General features: G+C 40.3%; 1 protein-coding gene across 8 annotated transcripts in view; it reads right to left on the bottom strand.

Annotated features, from left to right (window-relative positions):
- The window catches only part of FYN (FYN proto-oncogene, Src family tyrosine kinase), a 210,837-nt gene that overhangs the window by 163,048 nt on the left and 27,099 nt on the right, over nt 1-20,690 (bottom strand). For all 8 annotated transcript variants that reach the window (XM_080665740.1, XM_080665748.1, XM_080665743.1 and 5 more), the window contains exon 2: nt 18,987-19,025. The gene's annotated coding sequence lies outside the window, so the exon portion shown is untranslated. The remainder of the gene's footprint in view (nt 1-18,986; nt 19,026-20,690) is intronic.

The raw sequence follows: 20,690 nt of genomic DNA, 5'->3' as shown, positions 1-20,690 counted from the left end.
GGTTGTACAATTCCATTTATATCAAGGATTCACACCTTTGGGTCCAGGAAGCAGTATTCAGGTCTCCAGAGACCCCCTAAAGCAGCATACTGTATCTGTTTGTGTAGATGTGTCCAGACATTTTTCTGGTTGGAGGATTCCTAGCTTTTATCTGGGCCTCAAAATGGCCCCAGAACAGTGGCTTAGTTGGTATTAAGATCTTCAACATCTGATAGGAAATTTCTCTCCTATCTCTTGACAAATGTGCCATGTCAGAGCACATTAAGAATAAGGTGCTAAGATAGTATTTATTAACAAATTTAGGAATCATGAAAGCTATTCTCCTTTCATCTTGTCAAAACTAAGGTATGTTGTTAACACTCCAAAGGCTAAGGACATTGGCCAGCATATTTAACACAAACATTTTAAATTATGTTAAAAGCATATTTAGAACTTTGCAAATATAGGTTCCTTACAAAAGGCTTAGTATGTATGGTAGGTACTTCAATACAAGGGAATCTGAATCTGTTAATATTCACAACTAGATTCAAAGACCTGCCAAAATCAGGAGCTCCTTTTAATAGTCATGACATTCTTTTTCCAAAAGGAGGTTATCAAGTAGACTGTGCAGTAATGACTATAAATACATGACATGCCTTTATTGCTATAAATAAATATTGCATATTCTCCCAACCCATTTAATTACCGTTCACCTAACGCAGTACAATTAAGAAACTGTCTGTTGAATTCTGAAAATGGGAAAAGCCCTCCTGTCTCTCTCAGGCAGTTTTACAATCCTAACAATAGACTTAATGAAGCCTTTTAAAAGAAGGATGATTACATTAAAATGACCAGGGCATGTAAAAATTCATTACAGAGATCCTCCTGCTATCTGATGGATTAAATGCCTCATCACACACTAGACAGAAGTAGGAACAAAGAAAGAAAAATCACAACTTTCTGAGTGAACATCTTATTCCTAAAATTTAATCCAGCCTCGTAAATTAGTCAGAACTTCATCCTACACCCAAAGTGGAAAGAAGATATGCTTGGTATCAGATAAATTATGAAATGGTCCTAGAAATGCTGTTGGCTTGTTGAATATAAATTAACATTACAATTCATGTCTTGATACTAAGCAACAGTTATACAAAGTTGATATCGCTTTTCCCCTTGAGAAATGATAAGGGATGCAAAAATCAAGTCCACTCTGGGGAACTGTCTGGGACTGTTAGCGCCCACCCACTCTCCACTGCCCCCAGAGATAGCACCACCTGACTGGTTTTTGTTAAATGTATTCCTGTTTTATGTTTTTCTATTAGTATTATTCATAGAATTGTTTCTTTGGCTTCATTTTACACCTATTAGCTGCTAATACATAGAAACACAATTGGTTTTGTATATTGACCTTGTATCATGGGACTTCACTAAGTTCACTTATTAGTTCTTTCTGGTAGTGGTTTTACACATTCCTTAGGATTTGTCTACATAAGCGGTCATGTCGCCTGCAAATAAAGACGACTTCTTCCCATGAAGTCTTTATGCCTTTGATTTCTTGTCCTTGCTCTCTTCCCTGTCTTAAATACTAGCTGTAACAACCTGTTTCGCTGGCAAGAAAGTTCTTGCCGCTGCACTCCAATTTGCCTCATGCCATTTTTGGCCTTGTAGGGCTATAAGACAGTCATGAGGAACTGTGGCCTTTAGCACAAAGTTTCTGATTCCACTAAACCATCTGCAGAAGACCAGAGGCCTAATTCAGAGCTTCAGACTTTTAAGGGAAAAGAATTATAGTTGATGTCCTATGGTTAAAATACTTGTACTTCTCAAGATACTGATACATTTAAAAAAAAAAAAAAAAAAGGAATGACTGATTCCCTGGACTTTTGAGCTAAAAGGGCCCTTAGAGATGAAACATCTTATAACAAAACTGAGGCTCAATACGTGCAGTGACTAGCATCAGGCCTGGCAGAGGCAGAGGCAGAGGCTGCTCTTCTGGACAACACATGAACTGAGAGTTCACAGACCTGGATTCTAGCCTTGAGGAGGTCAAGGAATATACTTCTGCCTTAGACTAAGTCTAAGGGTCTAGGGCAGCCGTGGGCAAACTACGGCCCGCGGGCCGGATCTGGCCCATTCGGCTGTTCTATCCAGCCCGCGGAGCCGAAAGAACGGAGGGTTCTCTTGCTCTCCCCTCCGCTCCTTTACTTTGAATTTATATTAGTTCACACAAACACTCCATCCATGCTTTTGTTCTGGCCCTCCGGTCCAGTTTAAGAACCCATTGTAGCCCTCGAGTCAAAAAGTTTGCCCACCCCTGGAGGGGAAACCTCAGATACTCTGAGTCCTGGTCCAGGCAGATGGGATCACTTGGTTCCATGTGAATATAGGCACCTTTTTTTGAACTTTTGCTAAAAGTGTTCCCTAAACGCAGGGCAAGATTACATTTTCCAGTGTCTGGCCAATCTGTAGCCGCCTGTTACTATCACAGAATTAATTTTCTTCTCCCCACTCGAAGTAAGCTTATGCTGAAGTAAATTAGGGCCTCACAGAACATCTCTGTCCCTGTTTATACCAACTGCTGAACATGATCATCTCATATCATCCAAAGTCTTAAAAGCTCAATTTAACATCATAGGGTTCACACACAGCTCCTGGGGGTCCTGGTTGAATTCTTCTCTTACTTTTAACAGTTGACCCTTGAACAAATACAGGTTTGAACTGCACTTATACGCAAACTTTTTTCAATAAATACTATAAATGTATTTTCTTTTCCTTGTGAATTTAAATAACTTTTTTTTCTAGCTTACTTTACTGTAAAAATACAGTATATAATACATACAGATAAAAAAATGTCTTACTGTTTTATGTTATCAGTAAGGCTTCCAGTCAACAATAGGCTATCAGCAGTTAAGTGTTTGCGGGGGAGGGGGGGGGCGGTGTCAAAAGTTATACACGGATTTTTGACTTGGTGAACCTACCCCTATGTTGTTCAAGGGTGAACTGTATTTGTACCTGTCTCTTTAGGAGAACTTGGCAGAGCCAAGAAAATCACCAGCTTGTTTAGCAAGCACATAACACGTTTTCTCCTCACCAGCCGAGGGATGTTAACAAGGGGTATTCTCAAATTAGCAAGCATATTTCCGTCAATCAAATACATATATTTGAACAGCTGAAATTGTAGGTCTTTTAGGAAGTCCAATTCTTCAAACTCCCCTTCTTACCACATAAGGGCAAGCATTCTTATTCATCAATCACTTCTCTAAAATAACCGTCAGTTGTCACTGCTAAAACAGAAGTTCCAAGAGGTCAAAAGTGTTTACTGAGATCAGAGAGAGGCCCAACTGGACAAAATAGAAACCAGACATTAAAAGAGCATCATCACTCATGGCTGCTGGGTGTGTGCTGGGAGAGGCTTGTTTCATCAGAGAAGGGGAAACTGGGGAGGGTGGGAACCACCATAATAGCTACTTGCATGGGCAGGGGGATATTAACTTATTTGACTTGGCAACAACCTCGTGGGGATAGATATAACACCTTTAGTTCCCCAGGAAGACAGTTAATTAGATTGCCCAAGGTCAAACAGCTGGTTAATGGTAGAGTAACAATTTGAATCCAGATTGATCTCTCTTAAATTCATCATTTTAATTAATTTTATTATAAAAGTAATATTACCACATTAATAAACATTGAGAAGAAAATCCTATAATCTCAAATACAACTGTTAGCATTTCAGCATAATTTTTGAAGGCTTTTCCCATACGTTTCAAAACTAAAATCATATTCCATAGACATTTTTGTATCCTGCTTTTTTCTACTTAACAACTTAAACATTTGTCCAACTTATTTAACAATTTTTATATTCATTATTTTAACTAACAGATAATATTCCATTGAGTAGACATGTCATAGTTTACAGAATAAGATCTCAATTTTGGAACACTGAGTTTCTTTACAATTTTTTGGCAAATCACAAGTGTTACTTCCAGCATACCTGCTACTTTCCCAAATATGTAATGGCACCACCAAAAGTTTCAAACAGACAATACTGATCAATAGATGATGAAAAACCATTAATGAAATATTTTGAAAATGCCAGCACCGCTGAGCTCTCTGGCCTGGAATCAAATAAATCTGATGAATGGTGTTAATGAAGGGTGACCCAAAAATAAAAAGTTAAAAAAAACTGCACTTCTGAGACTCTGGAGCACACATACTTTTAATGGTTTAGTGCCCTACTTTCGTTTTCATAAGGCATGCCAACCAAAGAAATTATCCTCATTAAAATCCAGATTTGGAAGAAAGAAAATTCATTGAAAAGAAAACAAATCCTATCAGCTTTACATGTCAGGGTGATCAGAACTCACAAACAAAGCCAAATTCTCCCCTAGGACTGTGTCATATTTCATAGCTAATCTGCTATCCTAAATGCCATAGACCCATTTTTCTCAGGTCAAATGAATGAGCAATTTACACAGCAGCTTCAAGTTCTCATCAAAAAACCCTATGAAGTAAAAGAGAAAGCAATGACAAACCCTATGTAAGTTTACTGAATTTATAAAAACACAAAGCATGGCTGTCAGAAAAATCTCCTGTGTTTGGAGGAAAGTAATCTCTGAAATATGTGTGTGCCTCTGATGGATTATCTGTTTTGGAAGCTTAATTAGAATCCATGCCACCATCAGTTTGATGTGGAAATAGCACACTTACATGCCTGGCAGCATCTATCTGCTCCCCAGATAAATAATAATCTTTAGTTATTACTTTAGTTATTACACACAGTAATAACTAAAGATTATTGCTGATCGGAGAAAACTGAGTGAAAATGGTGAGAACTGGGTGTTCTTTCCTACTAAGATAAAATTTCCTCCCTAATGACAATGTGACTACAGTTCATGCAAGATGATTTTTCTCCCTTCCCACAATGGTTCCTTAAAACCTACACTTTTCATATCCCTAGTTCTTTCTACCACACTTTGATGGGAAGTTGTAAGGCCCTGAGGACATCCTCTTCCTCTCCAATATTTAGTTAATCCTTCATTTCATCTTTCCCTTCTCTTAAAATTTAATCTGACTCAGCAGTTCTTCTCTTAGGCACCTACCCTGGAGAAACTGTTGATAGCAGGATGTAAGAATGTTCATAGCAGCACTGTATAAATAGCACAAAATTGGAAATGACCCAAATGTCCATCAAGAGGAGACTGAATACATAAATTGTGGTATACGAATGCAATGCAAGACCATATAGCGGTGAAAAGCAATGAATTTCATGCATGCCACTTCATGCATCAGTGGGGATGACTCTTATAAAACAAATGTTGATTGAAAAAAGCAAATGGCACAAGAATACCATTTATTTATAGCCCCAAGGCAAACAGAACTTAATAGATTGTTTAGGGAAACATACTTACACAGGAAAGCCAGGAAATGACGGGCACAAAATTCAGAACAATGGTTCCTTTTGAGGAACAGGGGTCTGGCTGGGGAGGAATACATAGGGGCTCCCAAGGTACTGGTGAGATTCTACCTCTTAAGCTGCAAAAGGGTGTGGGGAAGAGTTATATTTCTCTCTCCCCTTCCACTCCTCTCTCTCTCTTCCTCTCTCTCTCTCTCTCTCTCTCTTCCTCTCTGTCTGTCTGTCTCTCTCTCTGTCTCTCTCTCTCCCTCTCTCCCCCCACACTCTGTGTGTGCATGTTTCTGACATGCATGCACTCCTTCATATGCATATGTATTCTTTTGTATACATCATCATCATCATCATCATCATTTTTCATGTTACCCTGAGCCCGGCCCCATCTCAGCACCTCTTTGCCAGCTCTCTGAACCTCTGCAGAGCCCTCAGCGTGGCCCCTTGTTTTAGATTGAGTGCTTGCCCCTCCAACACTCTGATACAATCAAACATGATGACCACTGACGACCCAACATGATGTCCTTTGTTATCTACATGGACTCACCTGGAGCATTTATCCAGGCCACCACTGATGCAGCGGCCAACTCTACATGACATCTTGCTTAGAAGGTGGTGCCAACTGTGTTGCAAGGGGACATGAAATGCCACTCAGAGTGCAACGGCCATTTGCTAAATTACACCATGGAGCTATAGGCAGCAATGCTGGCCTGGATCTCCCACACTGAACCAACTGCAGTGTCTCCTGCTATCCTAAGAAGCTTGTCACGTTTGCTCCATCAGATTACTGCTGCCCAGCCTGAGTTTCCCAAACTACCCCTTCCTCATTCCTATAAAATAATCTCAGGTCCACCCATCTCTCAGACACCCAGGCTTCCAATCTTGACATAATTCTTCATCTTTTTTTTTTTTTTCTTTTTTAAGAGTAAGCTCTGATGCATATATGAATAACTCATGGACATAGACAATAATAAGGTGAAGGCCTGAGGGTGGGGGCTGGGTGGTGGTGGAGGGGTCAATGAGGAAAAAAAGGGGACATATGTAATAATTTAAAAAAAAGTGTAAACTCTGAAATTACTTTTCTGCTCTAACCTTAGACTCCTTCTAAGAGTCCCTGATCTTGGTACCACAGCCTTAATTTAGACAAAATAAGAGTTCTTATTAGATTTATTCTATTTCTGGAATGCTTCTTCTAAAAGCTTCTCCCATTTTTTTTACTCAAAACTTAAAACTGATAAAAAATTATTTCAAAAGCAAATGAATGTGGCAATGTTTTGTTTGTTTTTACGTCAGTTCCCGCCCCCCTCCTCCCCACCCCATTTAGTAGACTACTTGTGAAAAAAGAAATACACAGATTATAACTACTGTCCTGGAGATGCAAGTCTAGGTAACTAGATTTTCTCCAAAAAATGTTTCATTCTACCTTTACCATAACCTGGAAACAGAATAGCATATCTCCATTTTCACTTTAATAGCCCTATTTTCATTTGACCACAGAAAACATACCAAAGTAAAGAATGAGTATTTAAAAAAATCACAAGGAAAGTTTATGTAAAGAGGTGATAGGATACTGTGAAGCAACTCCACACTCAGTCCCGGGAGAGCACGATGCTGTGTTACTGTTAGGGGGCCAGACTAACTGCATGACTTCTATCAAGAAGTCTATATTCGGCAATAAACAAGGAGACTGAAAGACAAGTCTGAAATATCAGACCAGCGAAGGTGATTCCAAAGTGAGAGGTGGCAAGAACCTGAGTCAGAGACCTGATTGTGGGAAAAGAGAAAGAGAAAAAAGCACCGTCTTTGCAGAAAAGCAAGTTGGTAAATTCCTTTAATTTGGGTGAAGAGAGCTCTCGATGGTCATGGGATCTAGAGATACAGTGATATAAGAGAAAATGCAAATATCTGTCATTCACCATCTCAAACTTAAACCAAGATATAGCAATGGACTTTCATGGGTTAAAGCATCAGGTGAAGTGATGGCTTCCTAAAATGTACATATAAAGAGGCCTATGCCCCCCATAAAAAAATAAAAAACAATTTCCAAATTTTCCAACAAAAAAATACTCCTTGGTCTTTAATCACACTCCTTGGTATTTATTCAAACAAATGAAAACTTATAGTCACACAAAAACTTGTGCATGGGTGTTCATAGCAGCTTTATTCATAATTGCCAAAACTTGAAAGCAACCAAGCTTTGTTGAATAGAGGTGAATGGATAAATAAACTGTGGGACATCCAAACAATGAAATATTATTCATCACTAAAAAGAAATGGGCTATCAAGACACAAAAAGACATGGAGGAATCTTAAATGCATATAACTAAGTGAGAGAAGCCAATCTGAAAAGGCTACATACTGTATGATTCCAAATACATTTTAGAAAAGGCAGAACTACAGAGACAGTAAAAAAAAAGTCATTGGTTGCCAGAGATTAGAGTGAGAGGAGGATAAACAGATGGAGCAGAGGATTTTTAGGGCAGTGAAAATATTCTGTATGATACTGCAATGGTGTATACATGTCATTATACATTTATTCGAACCCATAGAGTGCTCAACATTAGGAGTGAACTCATATGTAAACTATGGACTTTGGGTGATAATGATGTGTCAATGTGGGTTCATCAGTTGTAATATATATAACACCCTGAATGCTGAAGGTTGACAGTGGGGGCGGCTGTGCATGTGTGGGGGTAGGGAACATAATGGAAATCTTAGTACCTTCTCCTCAATTTTGCTGTGAACTTAAAACTGCTCTAAAAATTAAAGTCTTTATAAAAAAAGACTTGAAAACAACAACAACAACAACAAAAACAAGTGCTTTTTTCTGCCCTGACAAATCAATCACACTCTGTTGGTTCTGAAATGATTGTTTCTGAATCTTTTTAAAATTCAAAATACATTACATCATGTCTTGTTGTTAATGCTGTTGTTACATTTTCTATCTAGAAAACACAAAGACCTAATTATATTTTCCTCTCGGACACTGTTACAATTGAATAATAATAAAGTTTTTTGATTGGCTAGTAGCCAATATTTATTAACACAAACACAAGAAAATACAGTAAATATTAAGGTAACTGTCAAAGATTTTTGTTCTACCAGTTTGTGGGTTACAAATGAAAAAAGCACTACTGATATTTTGCTCATGAGGCCTCCCTCACATCTGAAATTTCACCATGGATCACTGTGACAACTTCTACACTTCGCGAATAGGTTTTATAGGTTATTTCATTTTCAATACTAAAAAGGTATACAAACTTTTTCCCATTATCAAATTTAGTTTTTTTCAATAAGCATTACCTTGATGCATTAATCAAGTTTTCCCCCCTCATTTGATAACAGGCAAAGTGGCAATTACTTTGTTTTTTAAATTACTGTTTCCTCCACCCTGGTCTGTGTGGCTCAGTTGGTCAGAGCATCATCCCATACACCAAAAGGTTGTGGGTTCAGATCCCCAATGGGGGCATGTACAGGAGGCAACTGATTGATGTCTCTCTCTCTCTCTCTCTCTCTCTCTCTCTCTCTCTCTCTCTCTCCTCTCTCTTCTTTCCTCTCTCTAAAACATATCTTCGGGTGAAGATTTTAAAAAATGATTGTTTCCCCCACCCCCAGTATGAGAGGACTATTTTTGAGAATATTCTTCTAAAGATGGACAAAATCTTCCCCAAACACGAAAAGATTGTGTTTGTTTAAAATAATTATTTAAAATAAAATGATGGAAAGGAATCTTCTTCCCTGGCCCAGTCTCTTACATTAAGTATGAATCTACTCCGTATCATACCTGAAAGTTATCCAATCCTTGGCCAATATTGACCAAAGGGCGAACAACAAATAGAAGTTGGTAAATTATGCCCTTTCTTCATCAGTGTCTTCATCTAGCTTCTATTTGGGACTCTCTTGTATGTATTTCACAGCACCCTGTACCTCACCTTCAGATACTCCCCACAGTTGCAAGTTCATACTTGATGACTATCTGCTTCCCCCACAGCCAACATCACACAGCTCTTCAGTGGCACGGTCAGGACTTATTCAAGCCCCAGAGGCCCACATACTCTGTCTACTGCATCACATGCCTTCTGATCGACCTTGAAACCATCTCACTTTCTCTTGGTAGTCTTATTCGGAAGGACTGTGCAAATGAATAAATTGGTGTGTTATCCTTTCTTCTGTTAACATAAATGATCCACACAGCATTGTCACTTCCTTTCCCTCCCTTTACACTCTGACTATATTCAGTAGTGACACATTTCACAACTTAACACACACCCTTCCATTTTCTGAGAAGTGGTGGTATTCACCCAACAGTGTGAGTCATACAGTATGTAGTCTTTTCAGCGCTCTTCATAGACCACACATAAGCCACACAGGAGGATCAGTCTTTAGCAGAGATGAACACTTAAAACAAAGGTTACGACTCCACATCTGAATATGGGGTTCTGTCCCTCCTTAAAAATCACCCATAGGCTAACGCCCAGAGTGAAAACCACAGACATCAATGAGAACTGGTACCTCTGCTCTGCCCTCAGAGCAGTGAAGAAGTAAGCACTCCACAAAGTCCCCCTTCTCACCTCGGGGCATTTTCTCAGGACTGTCAGAGTGATAGGCTGTGGACACAGAGCACTTGCATGTCAGCAAAGCATCTGATAGCCACTGAAAGCGCAGCTGATCAAGATAGGGAATCCCGGGCCAAGTGACAATTCAGTTCGGTGAACTCTGAGTTGACTGAGCACCAACATCACTGAGGAGCAATATCCACCTGGAAGGAGGCCCTTGCACAGCAGGAGTATCGTTCTTGGTTAATGTTTTCATCAGGGTGTGCTTATGATCACAAGTAATTCACAGGTGAAAGGGATAGTTAATTAATTGGAAGAAAGAAGAGAAATTGTAAAAGATAGCAACAGACTGGAATGACTGACAAAACTGACCAGAACAACAAAAGAACTCCCCAAATTAACAGAGATAAAAATCCTGCTTTTAATTGTAAAAAAAATCCAGTATCTAAATGTCCAATCTGCTTAGCTGGGACAACGCCCCCCTGTTTGCAAGTTCTGCAGTGACTCTGGCCCCACCTCTGAGTGGCTGAGGTTCCAGGCCATGGACACTCAGACTCACATCAATGTTATGACCCTGGCTTCAGACCTGGGGCTTTTATCCTTTGGGCTAAAGCTCCTGTCTTGAGCCCCACACCCATTTCAGCAGTTGTAACTTGTTCTGGACCCAACTCTTTTCATCAGCTTCCTGGCTAGAGTCTTGTTCCAGCACACCAGATTCCTCTCTCTGGCCCTCGCCTTGCTCAGCCAAACAGTGCTGCTGCTAAACATCTGTCCCTCTAGACTGCTGCCTGCGGAAGAACCTCCTGGTGCTATGCCTTACCAAATTGTCCTAGCTGCCTCCTGTTTACTGCCTGCTACTGGTACCGTTCCCATGAGCATGGCCCAGCCCATGGATCTACCTCTTCTCTGGATTCCTGTCTGGACTATATTCTGGATCCCAAAGCTAATCTGATCCTTCTACTGCCAGGAACCCAGCTCTTCTACGTGGCAGGGGCAAAGGGGAAAGGTTTAAAACAATTCATATTTTAAAGTCTTAAGGATTTTTTTAAACACAAGCTCAATGCAAGCTGAAGGTGTGATAGAGTGGCTAAATGAGAGATGTAATCTTGGTCTGCATTAGTTAAGTATATAATGATGTGGAAAATATGTGCATCTCCGAAGAACTAACAGTCTAGGCATAGAGTCCTTACTCTACCCTGAGTAAGCCATCTCTGAAAAACTGTTCATGTTTGAGAGCTACATTTTAAAAGAGGCAATGACATAAAGGGAACACATCTAGGAGGAAGCTATCAGAATGACAGAATTCCTGACATCAGGTAAGTAAGAATATTTGTAAAAACCAGGGCTGTTGCCCTAGGAAAGCAGGATTTGCAAGGTTTCAGGTGCTGAAGAACTCTCATATGAAGGAGGACCCAGAGGCTTACATTCTGAAAGGCAGCTTGGGGATCTGTCTGCAGGAACAGAGAGGAAGGGGTGGGCTAAGCGGTAAGTGCTGATCCTATCTCTAACCTCAGCTCCTCCCCAGACTGAAAGGATCTGATTTCAAAGGCCCTTCCCACTCTCAGAACCCAGAATTCTTCATTCTTACGTGAACCCCAATCTGAGAAAGAAGACAGGCATGGCCTTCCCTTTCTAAGGCCAAAGAGACAAGGTCAGGTCTTAGGTCTTCCTAATGGCTCCTTCCAGGAAAATCAAACTCATTAAAGTAATATGTGAAACAAGTGGTCACAAGCTTGTTTCAGGAAATGAAAAATATAGAAATTCCCTAGGAGAAGTTGTGGGAGGCAGAAAAATGTTCACTTCCTTTACCAAATATTCACTTCCCATTCCCCGCAATCTGTGCCTGTCATTTTCTATGGCAGGTATGGTATGGTATGGTATGGTATGGTATGGTATGGTATGGTATGGTATGGTATGGTATGATATGATAAAGTTAAGAGTCTGGAGAAGAGCAGCTTATCCTGGATTGCCTGGTGGACTCTAGAAGCCAGCACAGGCAGCCTTACCAGAGGGATGCAGAAGGAGATGTGATAGACATGCAGAGGCAAAGGCCATAAGAAGGAAGAGGCAGAGACTGGAGTGATGTGGCCATAAGTCAAGGAACACCTGTAGCCACCAGGAGCTAGAGAGACAAGTAACAGATTTCTCTAAAAGCCACTGGAGGAAATACAGTTTTACTGATATTTTGATGTTGGACTCTGGCCTCTACAACCATAAGAGAATACATTTCTATTGTTTTAAACCCCAAGTTTATGGTCATTTGTTTTGGCAGCTATAAGTTAATCCAGAAAGTTTTCTGCTTAAATAAAATTTTGTTGTGGCCAAAAAGTGGGTAGTATTAATCTTTTTTAAGGAAAAAGCTTGAATGAATGTATTTTTATGGCTTATTCCATACCAGTCTCAGAACAAGTGCAACTCTGCTTTTAAAAGAGTTTAGTGGCAGGGACAAAAGCATCTTTCAAGCCATTCTTCATACATATTTTACTAATAATCTCTCCTTCACAGGCGATTTCAGCAGACAATAAGTCTATGCAAGGCAGGCAACCAAATGATCCCAATCTCTCTACCTAGCAGGCCTGCTGCAGTGGAACAAATTATGCAGCACCTCACAGCTATAGAAGAAAGCCTACAGAGTGGTGGAAACTTGTCTTGATTCTCTATTTTAATGTGGGCAGTATTTCTCCCCAAGCTCTCCTGGCAACATCCTGCTCTCGCCTTGTAGAATGATGAATGCTACTGAGATGAGGAATACAATGAAATGATCCCAAGACTAGAAACCAGCCATGGAAGGACAATGAGTGTCCCACAGGCCTCCCCAGACTCCCACTGCCACAGAATGTCATCCTTGGAACTCATTCTAATGCTGTTATCTAGGGGACCACCTGGTGAAACCAGATCAGGTTCGAAGAGATGGTTCCTCTTTTAAATTTTCTAATTTCTTCTTAATAAAAACATCTTTAAAACCAAAAGTAAGAGAGAAAGTCTTTTTAAATTAAGTGAAGAGAAAATGAAAAATGTGTATAAAATTAACAGTTAAATACATGAAGCTGAAGATGAGTCATTTGTCTTTTGCTCTGCTAAGCTTCAGAACAAGAGAACATCCACCCTGGAGTGGAAAGAGAAGGAAGTGCCAGGTCCCAGGCCTACTTTTGGAACTTGCCACTTCCTAGATGTAAGTTTTTGGACAAATCATTTAACTTCTGTTGGGCTTTACTTTCCTCACTTATAAAATAGGGCAACTGAATAAGATAGCATGTGGACTAGTAACAGTGGTCGGCAACCGGTGGTCTGTGAGGTCTGAAAGGTTGGCGACCGCTGGACTAGAACAGTAGTTGGCCTACAGGTATTCATTAATGTTTGAGAAACGAATGATTTAACTGTTCTGCATCCCAGACAATGTAAGTCATCAAAAATTTTCAATTCTTTACTTGGATGACAATGTAAATACTGTTATCGGTAGCTCTTCCAAGGGTCATAAAAACTCCCCGAGTTTGTAATGTCTAGGAAAAAATATCTTTAATTACCTTGGAAATCTGAATTGGCAGAAGGCAAGTTTTTTATTCTTGGACAGCAGCACTTAATTTTACAATCTAGAGATTTACGTAAAAGAAAGTTGGTCAGTTATTATGGATGATGCAAAACAACTATTTTGGGTCCAGGACTAAAAATGTTTGCTCTTCAGTTTAAAACAGAATTCTAAGCAAGTTCCTCCTTCCTAAACACTATCCCCTAACCCAAAGCCATTCCCTTTCCCTGATCCCCAGTCACTAGAGAAGCAGGCTGTGTGAAGCCTGGCCTTCACTCATTGATTACCTAGTGACAGAGGCTGGTCTTTCCTGATGCCTGATCACTAGTAGAATGGGCCAATCTGTGTGTAAGGTTGGGGCGGTGGACATGAAGAATGGAAGCTGACTTGGCATCCTATAGGCTCTGGGGCTAAACTTAATATGCCATAGGCACTGGGTCTGGCAGCCCTATGCATGAACATTGGAAGAGTTCAACTCCATGTATAGCATAGGAGTAGCCCTCTCCAGTCCCCACAAGTACTGGTGAGCCCTCCCCTCCATTCAGGAAGCAATGGCTTCTACAGATGGCAGGGAGTTTGGCCTATGCTGTTCTTTCCTTCCTCCTCTTGTTTTTTTAAAAAAATATTTTTATAGAATTATAGAGAGAGGAAGGAGAGGTAGAGACAGAAACATTAATGTGAGAGAGAAACATAGATTGCCTGCCTCTGGCACGCCCCCTACTAGGGATACAGCCCACAACTCGGGTATGTGACCTGACGGGGAATCAAACCAGCAACCTTTTGGTGCACCAGAAGATGCCCAACCAATTGAACCACACCAGCCAGGGCCTTTCCTTACTCCTCTTACTCTCCCCCTTAACTCCATAGAGCAACTAATACCCACCTAGACACAGCCCTATGTCTTCCAACTGACCAGCATTCTCAAGCCTTTGGACACAGGTAAGCACTGCTGACCTTCTGATTCCTGGAAATCCTATTCCTTCCCACTCGGGAAAAATCTTGTATGAATTAAGTTTTCTACCTCTAAACCAGCTGTGTAGGAATCATGTATCCATGGCTTTAAAACTTGATTCCAGACTCAGTCTCAAATTGAAGCCTCAACTGTTTAAAACCAGATTTTGTCTTCATAAGACTATTAGTCTCACAATAAGAATCCAATATATTTTTATTGTTTCTCTTGGGACTTTATTAAAACAAAATAAACATTGTAAACTGAGCAACTTCTACATACATTCTACATTTATAGACTAACACATTTCAAGGAACTCACAGAAAAAAAGGAAACATCTCTAAAGCAAGAGATGATTTTTCTATTTGTTTTTCTATTTGAATGACAATTTTTACTTGGGGAGGCCTGTGTCTATCAAATAGACAAGAGCATTTGTGGCCATAGTTGTGGCCTGAAGGCAACTGTCTAAATCCTGCAAACAGTTGGAATAGCAACAAAGGAATTCTTAGTCTCACTCAAACTATAGAAATGATGGGGCCTCTCTCATGGCAGGTGCCAAAATACTTTTTAAAAATATATATATTTTTTATTGATTTCAGAGAGGAAGGGAGAGGGAGAGAGAGTTAGAAACATCAATGATGAGAGAGAATCATTGATCTGCTGCCTCCTGCATGCCCCACACTGGGAATAGAGCTTGCAACCCAGGCATGGGCCCTGACCTGGAATCGAACAGTGACCTCCTGGTTCATAGGTCGATGCTCAACCACTGAGCACGCCAGCTGGGCCAAAATACTTTTAGTCACACTAGACCAAGGCCATGTATAATACATGAAAACCAAACGTCTCTCCTCAGCCCTTTGAGAGTAGTTATGACCAAAGTAGATGTTATTTTAATCAAATCCATTTAAATTATGATTTAAATTACTAAACAGGATGATTCAATTTAATCAGTTTTACTTTACAAAATGCATTTTTGTTCCTCTGACATAACCTAATTACATATTCTTTAAAATTCAGTTAAGTATGAGTTTTACTTTTAGAAGATAAACTTTATATATTTAAATCTGATTTATGGAAACCATACTCAGAAGTGTATCCCTCAACAATTCTAGAAGATTCTGTGCAAAAAGAAAGCTTTAATATTTCCTTTGTGCTTTTACTGCCCTCCCTCTTTTATCTTCAGATTCTCTTTGCTTACCCAGATTCGTTCATTTTAAAGAACTACCCATTCGTCTGCTTGAAACTTTGTATTTTTGGAGAGAAAGCCAAGGAATGATTGTCTTATCATCATAAAATGCTATTAACAAGCATAGTTTCCACAGATAAAACCCATAGATGGAAAAGAGAAACATGATATCTGGCATACAAAATAATATTTTTTACTTTCCCACCTACCAAACTTGCTTTCATTGGCTCCCATTACCCCTTAATTTGGTCAGGTGCCATTCATTCATGCCTTAAGTCAACCTTTTAAGAGGAAGGCTAGGAGCCAGGCACTATGCTTAGCACATGTAAGGATTTAGTCCTGACAAAGCTTACAGTTCAATAGAGAACACAGATAATTCACAGTCATTGTACAACTATACAACAATGATAGTTAAGAAGTGCAAGGTGGTAGGGCAACTCCATGCAGACTGGAAGAGAGAGTGTCAAGGAAGTCCTCTCTAGAAAGTAACATTGCTTTTTAATTACTTACTCATAAAACTTTTTTTAAAAGATTATACAAATATATTGTCTCAAATATTATAGCAATTCCAAGGTAAGACAGGGTATGGGAAAGAGAAGTCTGTTACTTCTGTTACTATGGTGCCTTGAGCAACTAACAGTAAGGGACATGGTTCCCTCATCAGATTATTACAACGGTCAAGTGTGACACATGTAAAGTACTCAGTATGTAGTGGAAGTCCAATAAACTATAGATAATAATTAATAATTACAGAATTTATTATTTATGTTTGACTTTGGCATGTCAAAATAAAGCCAACTTTCCATTCAGTTCTGTCTTTACAAAAATATTCAACTGAAAGAGAAAATTCAAAATTCCATTAAAAAATACACACTATGACTTCTGTGACTTTTTCACTCGTATTGGCCAATTGTCATCATTCAGTTGTACAATGGCAGATATATAAACAGAGAAAAAAGAACAGTTGATACATCTGTGCTCAACAGTATTACCAATATTAGAAAAATATTATGGAATTGGAGCTTTTGAATTAGAGCTTTTAAAACAGCAAACTCCCATAGGGCAGTTAACCACTCTACTGAGAGGGTGCAGGCAGAGCCCTTCAGAGGCAGTTCAAATTCACACAGCCCAAGAAGCATTTCCCACCCCATTTTTAGCTTCTCTCATTCTGAACTCCCTCAATACTTACAAACACAACCCACATGACAGGTCTGGCCACACGGCTCATTCCCTCATTAGACACTCACTGTACCTCCAGGTACAAAACACAAGCCTGTGCCTTCAAGGAGCTCCCAACCTGTGGTGGGCCTTACTAAGCATTCTTTAGACTGGTGGCTAACAGTCCTTTATCCTTTTTGGCACAAAGTCCAAATCAGAAAAACCAAAAAATATGTGTGGTTTGTGTTTTTAAGTTAAAAAATGAAGAACTTCACTTGGTCCTGGAAAAGAGACCACTTTACTCATGAAAAAAAAATGAGGCCCAGAGAAGAGGAAAGATTTGCATAAGGTCTCAGAGCAAGTGAACAGCAGAGCTGAAGAATTTAATTCATTCCACTCAGGGCTTCCCACCCCATTTACTGAGCGCTCCTCTCTGCCAGGCGTTGGGTTGTACAGGGAATGCAAGGTAATGGGCCCGCCTCCTGCATAAATTGGACCTCCCCCACTCATGGTTACAGGATTCACCTCAGCCTGAGCTGCACCAGGCATGGCACACCCTGCAGCCTGGAGCTGCATCAGGCATTTCCTGGACTGCTCTGGCAGAGGTTCCAGCTGTTCTGTGCTACACCAACCTGAGGTGGCTCCTGACTCCCAAAAGCTCCAGCCTGCTGTGAGTCTGGCCTGGCCCAGGAGGGACACAATGCTTATTCCTCCTTCCCCAGAGCCAGTGCCTTTGCCAACCTGAGCTTTCACAGCCAAAACCTCAATGCACAGGGATTCTAAAAAGACTCCCCTCTGCCTGGCTTTGACTAGAGCCTTTTTATTTTCCTGAGTCCCCTTGGTTTGTCTGAGCTACATGACGGAAGTAGATCACAGACTATTCTGCAGGAGCTAGGGGGTTGCGTGGGTCAAAGGTCAAGAAATGCTCATAATTGTTCTAGAAGGACTTTTCAAATAGTACAATTCATCAACTTAAAGGCAGAATGTCTGCAATGGAATAGTGCTGGTTCAGGGAGAAGAATCTCTCTTCCGCCCAAATTCAAAATGAGAAATAACCCCAAGTCATTCTCAGATGATGAAGTGGCAGCCCCCGAGTGGCCAGGAAATCAAGGAATGCAACTCAGAACTGCTGATAAATTACACCCAAGCCAACAGAACTGGGCAGTGGAGCTTGGGGCAGAAAAGGATCCTATAGGTGGCTAGTGAGTCTTAAATCCTGCCTTTTATGGAAACCCAAAGCACCTGGAAAATGAGAGAGAAGTACAAGCAGAGAAGATGGCAAACATTCACAGAATGAATGCATACATGGTTCTTTCATACATTCTCTCCACCAAAGAGCTTTTCTAGATAGCCCAGCCCTCAGTCTGAGCTTCCAGAGCCCCTTCTGCACAGCTCTAACACACTGAACACACTGTATAATAATTACCTGAGTACTCATCTGTCACAGTCATTCCTGTCTAATAGAGTCCAGCATGGTGTCCAACACCAGTGAGCACCAAAAAATGGTAAGTGAATGAAAGATGACCTCTTACACAGTGCTTTTATTTATTTTTATTTTTAAAATATATTTTTAGTTGACTTCAGAGAGGGAGAAGGAGGGAGAGATAGAAACATCAATGATGAGAGAGAATCATTGATTGGCTGCCTCCTGCACGCCCTACACTGGGGATCAAGCCTGCAACCTGGGCATATGCCCCGACCTGGAATTGAACCGTGACGCCCTGGTTCATGCTCAACCACTGAGCCACGCCCTCCAGGTGAGTGCTTTTAATTCAAAGGTGCAAGTAGGGACAGAGGTAAGCAGGAGCCATCTGAGGCTAGAGAAAAACAACAATGAATGGACTAAAGAGGACTCCCTTAACCAGTTTGAAGAAGAGTGCTACCCATCCCACACCAACCCTGAAGGCTCATCAGGCACAGCACAAGTGCTCCATTCTATTTCTAGGGTGAAGACACATATCTTGTAGCTAAAACATATGTTCTCATACTTATCACAATTGAATATTACAACTCAACTTTGGGAAAGGGGAAAAGAATAGATTCACCTAAGTGAGCTAAGACTTGCTATTTCATATATCAGCTCCATCTCCAACTCTACCTCTCTCTTAGAAACCTATAGACTCAGAGTCGCAATCCCAAGTTCAAAGTGGACCAAGTCTTGGGTTCCAATTGGAAACCCTTTTTAATTCATAAGGTATGTACTCTCAGTGTGAAACTTATCAACTTACTTTTTCCAGTCTAGATCAGCATCCTGCTTCTTCAAAAAACTGTAGAAGAAAAAAAAGAGACATCAAAAGAGAACTGAGCACTTTGCCTGTTAAACCACCCACAAAACACCACCATAAAATTTCCATTTGCTACAGAAAATCATTTTGCCCACAATTTTTTTTCTTGTTCACACAATTGTTGCAAAGTCATAGTTGCCACAAACACCTGCCTGAAACTGCAAAGAACTGGCCCTGTACCACCAAAAGAAGCTAGCATTAGGTTTTAACTTTCAAAAGCCAGGAAAGTTAAGAATGGAGGTCTTAAATGAGTACACACACACACACACACACACACACACACACACACACCTTCTTCAGGGTATCTACAAGTCATCCATAGTTGGGACACACTAAAAGTGAGTTTTTGAGTTTCCTATGGTCTTGTTCAATGTGCCTCTTGGCTTAAATCTCCCCCAAGCCCCAGTACATGTCTGTCTCACTTCCTGTCTGACTGTGGGTGGGCCTCACTGTCAAAACAACCTTCTTGAGATGACCCCCATTTCTCATTAGCTGGGGTTTCCCCTCTCTGGGAGACTTGCCAACTCACCAGCCTGTACCAACTTGCCATGGAATGCTAGCCCCAGGATTACCTTAGAACCTCGTGCCAAGGCCCTGGGAAAGCTGAGTGCTAATTCTGACGGCACCCATGCCCACTTCACATTAATCTTTAAAGTGCTAGCAGGGGGATGGCAGATTTCCAGTTTGCTCATACACTCTGTCTACAACCTGCCAAAAGTATAGTACCTCATTTATTATTTGCAATTTTAGCTGTTTAAACAAAAATGTCAGTATTAATAAGGTGTCTAAAGAGAACAATAAAAATGGTTGAATGGAATTGTGTTGACAATAATATGTTTAGGGCAAAAGTGAAAGGTTTGAGGAATCTGAAAAACAGAAGCAATTTTTTCTAAGCAGAGATTCAAACTTTGCTCAATATGATTCTTAGCTTCTTTCTTCTTGGTCCATGGTTTCAAACACCCCCATCATAAATTACTATCCCCATCAAAAGCATCCCCCATGTATACAAAAGAGAATTCTGTGCTGTTTCAAAGGATGCATAATTAACAGTAGCATCTTTGTTTTGTTTAATCAAAGATGACTCAGAGTGTAGGGAAAAAAATGATCATGGGGAAGAGAATTAAAAACTCATATATTGTCTTTTGCAGATGGGCATTCAAATCATGAACTCACTGCAGACATGCAAGAGAACTAGCAAAGAGGCTGGAGGGAGAGAATGTGCTAATGAGCATGCCATGACAGCCTGTACCTTAGCAACCCATGTCACTCCATCTCTTTATTGCTCCTGAGACACGCTGTCCTGTCCTAACCAAGGAGATGTCACCAGGCAATATATGCCTTTTCTTCTGGCTAACCCACTGGGAACTAGATGTTGCCAAGCTATAAAAAATGGGAATTCTCTCTGTCCAGAAATATTAACTGGGCTCCCGATAACTAGAAAAGAGTAATACAGTACTATGAGAACTTTTCTCCAAAGGGAACAGATATACAGAGAAAGTCTGACTTCCATTCTTGCCCACTTCCACAGAGGTTTAGGAAGGTTGTCATTCTGATTTGTAGAACAAAATTTTCTATTTGCAAGGTGAAATATTTCTTCACTGGCCACAGAAAGAGCAGCTGGAGAAGTATTGGGGAAACTTAACATCT

This window comes from Plecotus auritus (genome assembly GCF_963455305.1).
Source record: "Plecotus auritus genome assembly, chromosome: 4".
Taxonomy (NCBI): Eukaryota; Metazoa; Chordata; class Mammalia; order Chiroptera; family Vespertilionidae; genus Plecotus; species Plecotus auritus.
Note: the sequence above shows the minus strand (reverse complement) of the source record. Positions and strands in the feature narration are given on the sequence as shown.